Here is an 11,963-nt window from a genome sequence, read left to right as displayed (position 1 = left end):
GGTTGAAGTTTGGCTATTCAAAAGAGCATCAATTCGCAGATTTTAACAAAAGACATTCTCTACATTTGCTATACGAAATCAAATCTTATTGAGAATATTATAAAGGTTATATTATTCAATTGTTAATGGTCCCCTCGAGCCAATTAACGTGATTTAATTGTACTAGCAGATTATCGTTAGCTTTAATGAAAACTGCTGTTATAGATGTTATAACAGAACGATTGTCTGTTTGATGTCAGTCTGTCTGTTAGGATTATGTTATTTATATATTATTTGAGAATATTTACATTATAAAATACGTATAGTATTTTATAATCTAACATAGTTCGGTTACGTATATAAGAAAATTAATATAGTATGGTAAAGCTTCAAGAGGCTCTCATAATACGGCTTAAGTGAAAATTTATATAATACTAAAGGGCAATCGTTTTAAATAACGACCTTAATATTCCCGAGTGGCGCGAACAATTTAGCGGAGATGAGATATTTTTTTTATTATATTAAAAAAAAGCCGAGGGTGGACGCCGCGCGAAATGAGTTTTTAGTTAGCGACGTTTTATATGTTACAGAGTGTTCATTTGTTAGAATTCATTAAAAACACTTTCGATTATTACTTCATGATTTTTATTTTTGTTTTCTATTTACCATAAGTTTTGTATTACTGCATACGAAGCGTTTCCCGTTTGTCATTCAATAGCCCATATTAATACTATAATGTGATAAGATTCATGAATGAGAACAGTTAACGCTACGTATGTAGTGTGATGGAAACATGGAGTTATATCGAAAGTATTATGGGATTTGGTATTTAAATACAAAATAAGTAAAAAGAAAATCAAGCTTTGAAATGTATAGATATTCCTATGTGTATATATATTACTTTTATAATTGAACTGGATAAATGGTTAAAAGTTCCTAAGAGATATTCTAATTAACAATTTATTAATATTCTAAACAACCTGTATAACCAAAGCAATAGAAAAGCGGGAGAGCAATAAAACCTGCGTCGTTCCCGCCGCTGTCATCGTAAAAACATTTCCCGCCTTAATATTTCGCGATTACCGCCATTTTTTTCGTATTTAGTTATTAAATATTTAAATGTTTGTAATGACTTATGGTTATTGTATTGTTTGATTTTTTGAATAGATTGTGGTGTTTTAAATATAGTAACAGCACTTTAGGTTTTTATGTAACATATAGGAAATGATAAAATTAAAAATTCCGTTTACCTGATAATTTAATCTGTCACAAAAACAATGCATTAGCAAAGTCCCTTGTTATGTCGAACAGACAAAAATAAACTGCACCTTGTTAAATAAGAGTCGTGTAAATCTCAAAAACAAACAAAACTCTTTAAACAACCAAACATCAGGCTCCCACTTAAGCATCACTTAACAGAACCACTCTAATATGGACCGCAGCGCCCCCACGAATCACAGATAATGGAGATCGTTTTAAACTGAACGCATTATACCCTCAACAAATATTGTCCGAACAAAGAAGGTAACAATCGAATAAGAATAGGTAAGTGTAACAGAATTTAGTACACAGGCGCCAGGAGCGGATTATGGTTTGAATTTCGAATGTTTGCATTTTTAAAAATGGAACGCGTGTTTTCGCATTAGCACCTTTTACTGTTTTGCTTTTAAGGTTTAACAGCGACGTGTGTGGCCGAATGGGACTGATCATTTTTAATCTGTGACGCTTTGTTACATTCGTTTTCTTAGCGCATTAACACCTCTTTGGAGTTTGGAAATGTTTTTTTTATGTAACTGGTTGCTTGTGATTTTCATAGCTGTTAAGAATTACCGGTTTCTGTTAGCTTTGACGATTGTGATATTTGACATTGAAAATATTGTTTTTAATAAATAAAATCATCAAATACAATAACGACATTTATATGTAATAACAATAATTAACACATATATGTATATGTGAGACGCAAAATTATGAACTGTTTATTAAGTTGTTTGTATTATCATCACTTTTTGGCAGTATGTTATACATCTATTGTAATTTTTTGACAGCTACAACTTGACTTTATAATCTAGCTTCTAAATTCTAACGTGTGCTCACCAGCACGTGCAAAATCTTATTGTGTCGTTTCAAAGGAATCCAAAGATCTTTTGATATAATCCAGAAAGAGTGACGTCAAAAAAACTTCTATAATAAACAATTTTATAACTCTATACGTATTTCCTAGTTTCTAATACAAAGGACGAAGGTTAATAATTGTCTGTTTTTTTTTGTCCGTGAATCATAAATGACATCTTCATTCCCTTGAGATATTAAGATAACATTAGTGGCTTTTAAATGGTTGTCCGGTGAATGAATGAATGAATGGTTTCTTATAAAACACACTCGAACGAATGAATTGCTTGACGTTTTTCCGTACGATGGTTTTATGTTGATAAATACGAGACTAATCAAATTATTTATGGCATTAAATGTTAATAAAATGCAACGCATCTGCGTCGGTCTTTGTGTTTGAGAAAAAAACTATTCTAAAGGGTTCATGCTATGGATATGGAGTTTGAGATTTCTTTTTAAATAACAATAATAATAAGAAAAACTTTATTAATTCTTATTAAAATGGAGTGTTAGCATAATTATATTAATATTACGAGTTACATAACTAAGTTCGGCCATTAGCGAAGGGTAGGGTAGCCCAGTTTTCACCTCATTTAGCCCCAGTTAAGGGCCCTATTATGTACTTTATGTATTTCTAAATTACCCATCACTTAATAGGGTAGCCAGGGGGTTACAAGGCCAATGTAAGTTGACCTTCCTGTGTTTAAAATTGCGCGGTAATGTTGTGAATGTTGAAGGTGAAATTTAATATTGGTAGATCATTTTATGATGGCCGTATTTAAAAGGTGGGGTGTTTTAAAGTGTTCGTATGATTACCGACTTGTTCAAATTTAATACGCCTGTAGTTGTTGTTAATAAACGATTGCTATTTATCACTTTACATGTAAATTGTCTGTTTACGTTATTTACATCTTGTTTATTAAATGAAGCAGTAATCATATATATTTTTTAGTAATTTTATAACAATAGGTATTACAAAAATAACCTATGTTATAAAGAAATCCAAATCAAAGATTTTATATACCACGGATAAGTTCTAAATTTAAAAAGTAAAAAAATATATTGATATACATTTTCTTTTTAATATATATGAACATATACTTCCAGCCAGTATGAAACCTGTGTTCCATATTTGAAAAATGACAGCATTGAAAAAGTATTAAAAGGGTGTCCATTATGGAGTATATTAGACCCCAGATGTGAAAACAACAATTGCTCGACTCTATTGTACAAGCGGTGTATTGTAGCGCTGTCCCATTATTGAGAGTATCTACTCAATACGCGGTGTAGGGACCATGACAGGTAATTAAAATATATATTGTAATATATGTCTATTTATTATATATATATTTCTAGTAGTATATACAATCTTTATTAGGTCCAGAGATTAGATATCTGGATGATTGCATAGATTTTCCTTGGTATAGTATATAATTGATGCTTCGTAGAAATTTAATTAGAACATTTTTTTAAAAATACAATTGAAGAAAAATATTAAAATGAATAAATATTTTTATAATTAATGTATTATATACACGTTTAAGTTGGTTTTAACTTAAACAGAATCCATGGTCACCCTGGAACCTAAAATGGCGCGGCATAGGCGAATGCATTCACAGTCGTTTTAATGACCGGCTGATAGCCGTTTAAAAACGAATTTGCTCACTTCTGGTACATTAAACAATCATTCATTCAGATATCACAGCTACAAGTTTAGAAATAAATGGTACCAGTTCCCATATAGACGGAATGAATGGATTTGGATGACTAATAATTATTTTTTTTCGTGCCAGGAATTCATAAATTTCAGAAAAGAGGTTGATTAATTAGTCTTTATAACAATTAATAAAATCAATTATTGGGTATTACTAGAAAATATTGCTATAAAGATAATATCGTAACCTATTTTTTTCGTCTTATACATTATTATCAAATTATATGGAATAATATTTCTATGTGCTTGATTCCAATAATAATAAGATAAGGACAATAAATAAAGGTGATTATAAAGCCTCACTCTGTGACAGCCGGGAGTGATTATTGGACTTGAGAATAAATTTAGAATAACAATCAATAAACGTACATTGTAATTGGAACAAAATATGTAGAATTTTAAGACTGCAGCTAAAAAATTTTTGAAATTTAACGAAATTAAATCAAACACGCAACTCGTTGCCTTAAAATAGCGTAATGATTAAAAAAATATCGATAAAACAAGGAAATATTATTAATTATTAATAATAAAACATTTAATTGCAGTTTTCCTGTTTGTGGGTATTCAGAGCGGGAACAAGTATTGTTATCGTACGTAATTAAAATAATTATTGAGTCGATTTTTGTTTAATTAATCTTTATCAAATCGTTAATTAAATTATATCACAATAATAAAACATATGTATTAGAGATTATTATAATATAAATATAACTGCTTGCTAAAACGAGATGAAGAATCTCAGCATTCCATAGATTCGCCGTGCGGGTGCCCCGGGTCCATCGCGTCGCAGGGAGAGGAGCTCAAACAGTGCCTAGGGCTTGCGACCCAGGTGTAGGTTTAAGGCCCCTATATAACGCGCGTTAAACGCACACCTCCACAGTCCAAGGGCTGTCTTCGAAATATGTTCTAAGAATGAACTGATGTTAGTTCTGAATAGGCCCAAGGCTTTTAGGAGGTGGTAGACAGATTTAGGTCTTATAACTCTTGCTCCTACTTCTGAAGCGTACAAATTTACGATGAACCTAGTGGGTTCGTTAGTGAGCTCGTAATACTTATCGACCTTGCTAGCATGGTCTTTGGGGATGTTGGTTTCCCAAGGAACCTTAAGCTCTATAAAATATATGTATAGAAAAACTAATTTTTCAGATTCGCTGTAATATTTATTAAGATACGTTCTAAGTGACGTTTAGATAACTCCATATCAAATGGACGACGCGACAGACAGAGGAGACGGTGGTGTAGTAATACTTATAACAAAACACGTAGTAAGTATAAAACATAGTTTTATATAAATATGAACTCATGACTGCATTACATAACATTAAAATGTACTCTATTTACGTTTAAATTCTTTACAAACATAAAAGGTATGATGTATTGAAAATTTCAAATATGACAATCAAAACAGGAACACAGATAAAAAAGTAGGGACGCCATATTGATGAACTTAGAAAGGTATATTATTATTGAATAATAATATATTAAACATGGTTAATGTTTATTAAATTGGTATCAACTATCACGCTTATTTATGGTTTCCAACCCCAAGTTACAGAACGGTTAGATTCAATAAGTTCCCATTGGATCGTAATTGTTGAATCATTCAATAACTCACTGACTCTCGACTCCGATTCATTAATGTAGGGTGACTGTCATGGTAACATATAATTGAAGATATTTACATAAACTGTAGGATATTAAAATAAGAGAGACTAATCGTTAAAAAAATTATTAACAATTATGATAAACCATGATTACGATTTTATCACGAATATAATCTCGTGATATATTCCCAAGTCTATATCCTATGATGTTTTTAATGAATGCCACCCTACTGTAGGGGGCCATGGGTCTAAGGCTATCACAGTATAATACGTTTATAGGAATCAACGTGCTTGACTCGGATCGTGTTGCGGTGCGAGGGTAGTTTCATTTTATTTGATAGATCTGTTTGTATACGTTTTGTTGCTCTTTATAAGTTTAGTAATGTTTTTTTTTTCATTCTTCTTTATATTCTATCAATATAATACAAATTTACATACTTATGTATGGTGATATACAAATCCTATCGTATATATATGTACATATATTATTAGAACTATAAACATGTAATTAATTTTAAAAACCATCTCTAAAACAGGACTAATAACAAGTAAAAGTGTTCTAAAAAAAACTCTCTCTACCCTCAATTTATATCAAACACAACTTCTTTCTTTCTGTCTCTGTATAACAATGGGGTTAGTTTAATTAAATGTAACATTAAAACCAATAACCCAATAATCTGAATGAGATTTACTCGCCGTATGTAAATATGGCAGCCGACATATTTTAATACAGAGGGTGCTACCCCAGTTAGTATTAAATATGATATTTTTCCACATCATTGTGGGAAGCTTTAGGGCGTCGGGATGGTGTTATGCATATCTCGTAATTTCAAATGAAATTTGATATATTACCTCTTTTAATTTCATTTTTTTTATATACATTTGTACAACGAACTTTATTTTTTATTTAATTATTGATTTGTTTTGTATATGTTGCATAACATCGTCATACATTCACTGATCCAATAAAGGGATATTTGAATTCATTAATGTGTTTATCTTGACTGTGGGGTACGTTTGATACTATTCGTTTCAATTCCGACACTACTCAATGTTCACTATAAATCTTTTACAATAATTATATATAATTAATTTAGGCGAAAAAATTAAAAAAATATACATATAAAAATCCAGTTTTTATGCCACGCCATCGATTCATTCACTTAAAATCGATTCAAAACGTATCATATGTTAGTGTTGAATACGAAATCGTTTCTCGATATAGTGTTACTAATACATCATTATAATATATTTACGATCATTTAGTTGAAAGTATTTCTGTATCATTAATAACATTGGAATGACTACTAGAATTGTATGGAACATATGAAAGCTGAGGGGAATTTCTCGACACATGCCAACATCTTTTCATCGTTTGTATAAAATCATTAATCATTAAAATGAGACTTAAAGATAGAAAATGTACTGATGCGATATTAACTAAATACTAAACTAATGGTGCTATTGAAATCTTAATTGTATTAGAAATTTCACAGTTACCGATTCGATTGGTGTTTGTTTTGCGATTTACAACTTAATATCATCGGTATTAAATTGCAATTTAGATTGTTTTTTCTGTCCTTGCGGCTACTTTCATTCTAATGACACAGTATTTCCATTGATGTCCTACCTGAAACCGAATCCCAAGAGCGATATTTCGCGCCATTCATAATTCCATACTACAATTAAAATATATTTTACAACTCATTCTTGAGCCACTTATAAGGTACCTTTTTTTTACCGAATCCCATTCATAATGACTACAATAGACTAACATAAGATATATAACATAATTTTGAATATACTATAATCCTTATTTAGTACATTTTAGTCTTTTAATGTTTTATATTTTTAATAATAAAATGTTACGATACTATGCTACCGTAGTAGCATAATGGCTTATAAAAACGCTACGAACTATAAATATTGTCACTCTATACAGTATAAGGAAAAGATTCAGATAATTCAATATTAACTACATAGAAAAAATCAAAAACTATTAATGAAAACAACGTTATTATTAACAATGGATTTTAGATATGAATATAGAGTATAATATAAAAATAAAGCGAGTATTATATAAATTTATTATCTGCGGACCCGCCATTTTGTTTTGTATCTGTCATTCAACGACGTACTGCATACAACAGATGTTTAAAAAAACACAATAGAGCTAAGTGGAGTCAGTTACTAAATAATAAAGTTTAACGACACCTTATTAAGGATTTATTTGTTGTTACCGAATTATTGTTGAATTTATTACATATAATACGTACGTACATTTGTTACAGGATTTGATTTTAATGGCCGCCAGTTTGGAAATTAAAGTTTTGCTTTATAATTTATTACGGCTTTTAAAAACCATAGGGGTGGTCCGGTTTGCGCTGGCTTTGTGGTGTGATGTGTACGAATAAACGAATTCTAGACTTTGTTACTTCGTGTAACTCTATTTTTATACTAATTTGACATATCAGTTAAGTAAGCAATTTAAACATTTTTAATCTTTATATTTTGACATTATATTGAATCTCAAATAAGATTTTCGATATCATATTTCTGTTATTTATCTCCAATAAACGTCTGTTTTTAATGTGATTTACACTTTTTTTTATTGCTATGATAATAATAATAATAATATAAACTGGTTACCCCAAAAAATTGGGCAATAAATTTTAAATATGACAGCGTCTGTAACATAATCAGCTAAATGTGTTCCCGCGCTAATTATCCGTCATTGTATCTTGACACTTCGGAACAAATCCATAGACTGCAAAAAATATCGTGCGGTTATTTTTTTTAAAGCGGCGAAGGAATAAAACAAAGAGTCGCGCTTAATTTCCTTTTAAAACCTTAATTTTAAAATTAATAATTTATTATTTTGGAAATATTAAATTAATCTGATATCTAGATGGTAATACAAAAATATGTTCCTGACAAAACTAATTAGATTTAGTTCCGAGAATTAAAACCATCGGGCGGAGGAGAGAAAAAAAATTGGCGCCAAGTGTCACAGGTCGCTTGGTTTGCGGCTACAGAAACTTCAGAAGGAATTTTATAGTACCGATTCCTAACGAAGCATGAGTTGACTCGACATATCCTGGGACAGGCTGAGGGCGGGGTCGCTGTCGCTATTTAAAGATTTTGCCCCTTTCAAATGTTCAACTTGCTAATAATCTCGTTTACTATATTATTATTTTGCATAAATATTTTCTTATTAATTATAATTGTGATTCGAAACTTAAAACCCTATTCAATTAACACACATAAAGAACCCAATCCGAGTCAACAATCGCGACATAAAAAGAAACTCGTAATTCAAATTTCGAATGCCGCAAATTCAGTAACGAAGCGTGTCGGTCAGGTAGCGGCTTCGGTGACAAAGACGCCGAAAGTTATTGCGCACGATAACTTATTGAACATTGTATTAAATACGTTATACATTTAATATTTAAGGAGTTTTCAATAAAACTCCTTATTATATTAAAAGATAAAAAGTCGGACGCGGTGTGTTGACAGCGGATAATGTCTTTTTTTAAAATAATAATTAATATACAGCTTATACATGATATATAATATTTAATTGGACAAAAATAAAATATCGCATTAAACTTTCTTTATTTATGTATTAATTTTTTTCGTTATTATAAAACTCGTCTTTCAATAACAAAAGACATAAAAGATTTCCTAACGAAACCTTTACAACGCGGCTGTATATTGTGGACACAAGTATTTAAAATATCAAAATATAAACATCATAATGAACATGAAAGTTATCTTTGATATACAATTTTATTATAATGTATGTAAAATCATTAAATTAAAGTTTTATTCCTCACATCCGTGTATCTAACACCTCGGAACATTAATCAACGCCTACGAGACCTCCAACGCAACTAATAAAAAATATTAAGCCGCCGTTCCTATATACCATAGACAACATAGACTCTATGCTATTCAATTTTTCACATAAATATACTTCATCTGTATTTAAAATGATAGATTTATTTCATTTATAATATGAAATCTCTATGGTGACTATATTTAAATTATTATTATAAACATAAATGTCACGGTTATGTTATTCGTTTATTGAAAAATTATAATTAATTTATTCTCAAACAACAGTTTTATATTCTTATGGATACAATTGTTTTTATAAAGCTTGTTAAAATGTGGTCACAAATTAGGATATAATATAAAAGTTTCTAAACGTTTACCATATGCGAGTTTAAAAACTGAATAAAAATGTTCATGGTTTAGGTACTCTCTTATTATTCTAGAAATCACTTCTATTGATATAACAATGATTTGAATGAGCACTTTTATCGTTTAGAAATCACATATTAATATTCAATAAACTGTTTGAACGTATTAAAAACTTATAAATTCAACACCCGCATGGTTGTAACTATTGAATGATTTACCATATCCAAATATTATGATTATACCTAATTTATATATTATAAATCAATATATATATGTTCGTTTGTTACTCGATTATTTAAAAACTAAAGATTACTATGTTATTTGCGATTGACATCACAACTACAATTCTATAATTTAAGTTATTTCTAATGTTCTATATTATAAACGGACGCATAAGATCAGACAGGCGGAGAAAAGTTTAAAATATAGTTATTTATGTGAGAAAAAATATCTATCACAGCAATTAACCGATCCACTCTGAAAGATACAGCGCATTCCTACATAATTCGTTTCGGATCATCGCAATTAAAAACACAAACAGAAACAAGAAAATAAAAAATAAAAATAATTGAATTATACGAAGTTGATTTATAATCGATTTAATGGATTTATCCTAATATAAATCAATTGAATTGGTCTTTTTTTGTATGTAATCTATGCCATCAGTTAAGGCTACGCTAAGTCCTAGTACCTAGACCGCTTGCAGATGTACCCCCTCGTTAGTCGAGAGGCACCGCATTGAGACTACATCTTAATTAAACTGTGCAGTATTTAAAGAAGCGAGAAAGTGTTATTTGAAGTATTTAAATGAATTTCATATTCATAAATATATTGAATAAGATGGATTTATGTGTAATTTGTTTGTCAACAATATGAGTATAATGTAGTGAATTAATTTCAAAAGATTAATGTTTGATTGAGAAGAAAAAAAAAGTTTATTTTCTTTATATATATATATATGTATATCTTATACGATTCTCAATTATAAAAATTAAGATGATAGTATTTTAAAACTGCAAAACATATTAAATGTAAGTTAATTTTATATAGTTGAATGCAATACTTTCGTTCGCCCCAGCGCCGGTATCTTAGAATATTGATGACCAATTAAGCGCTGTGTTCAAGCAATCTGGCGTCCCTACACGAGATAAGAGCCCGTAATGTCTCCGTGGTTATGCTAATACAGAGCTATAGAGAAAAAAATTACCTCAATTGCTTAATTAGCTTATATTACACGTGATGATTTTGTTGCAGTGATATTTATATAAGTCCGAAATTAAATTTCAATTAAACCGTTTAAAAATAAACTCATTCTATAATGACATTTTTTTTTGCCAAATACCGATATATGTGGACATTTAAATGAAACTAATATTTTTCGAATAAACTACGCGTGATTTATTTTTGTAAAAAACTACGTACTCCCGACGACGGCAGACGAGATGTGATGTGCCCGTGATCACGGTTGCTGAAAAGTAACCGAAACGTCGGGAGTATGTAGTTTTTTACAAAAATAAATCACGCGTAGTATATCCGAAAAATATTAGTTTCATTTAAATGAATATAAAACTCGCGAAAATCTTAGATCTCATTATATGTGGACAATATTGTGTATATATAAAAAATATTTACTAATATTTACTGTAAAGGTAAGAACACATAGAGAAGACAGTTATATTTGTAAAGCTGTAAGTTGCCAGCGACCTGTGCTGTAACGTCTAGTGTTTACGTTGATGGCTGCCGATGTATCGGTTAACATAAAAGATAACCAAGATTTATAACACCCCATATAATATAATCCACACTAATTCACCGTAGAAATACGTCGACTTAACAGCATCTCTTACAATCGCTCCATTGTCATCCGACTCAATATATTTTAAATGACTCCCGAGTAACTCGATTCCTTCGCTATTGTGATGGTTTTTTTTTAAAGATGAATTAAGTGTGAGTTCTTTTTAGCCGCCAACCGCATTAGTGCTCTTTGTAGATGATATTAATGAATGACTAATGAATTAATAAAGGCGGAGATGAATTTTACGATAGCTTGGTCGGAGGTCCCTCACGATATATGAAGCACCTATATCAACAACCACTTTTAATTCATTGTCTTCGTAGTGGTGAATTCGAAATTTAAATTACATGAACTATTTGAGAGAAACATGAACTCAGAATACTTTGATACAATTTAAATTGTAATGAACTTTATTAAGCCCAAGGTACCGAATCGTGAAAGTTCGTTTTAGAATAGATCATGTAATGACTAAAATAATAAGAATATTCTTTAAGAACTATTTTAATTTTTAATTTAATTTTCACGCATCACCTCAAAGGAGGTTTGTACTTTG

This window comes from Danaus plexippus, chromosome 23, assembly GCF_018135715.1.
Source record: "Danaus plexippus chromosome 23, MEX_DaPlex, whole genome shotgun sequence".
NCBI lineage: Eukaryota > Metazoa > Arthropoda > Insecta > Lepidoptera > Nymphalidae > Danaus > Danaus plexippus.
The sequence above is the reverse complement of the archived record's forward strand: the minus strand, read 5'-3'. Positions refer to the sequence as shown.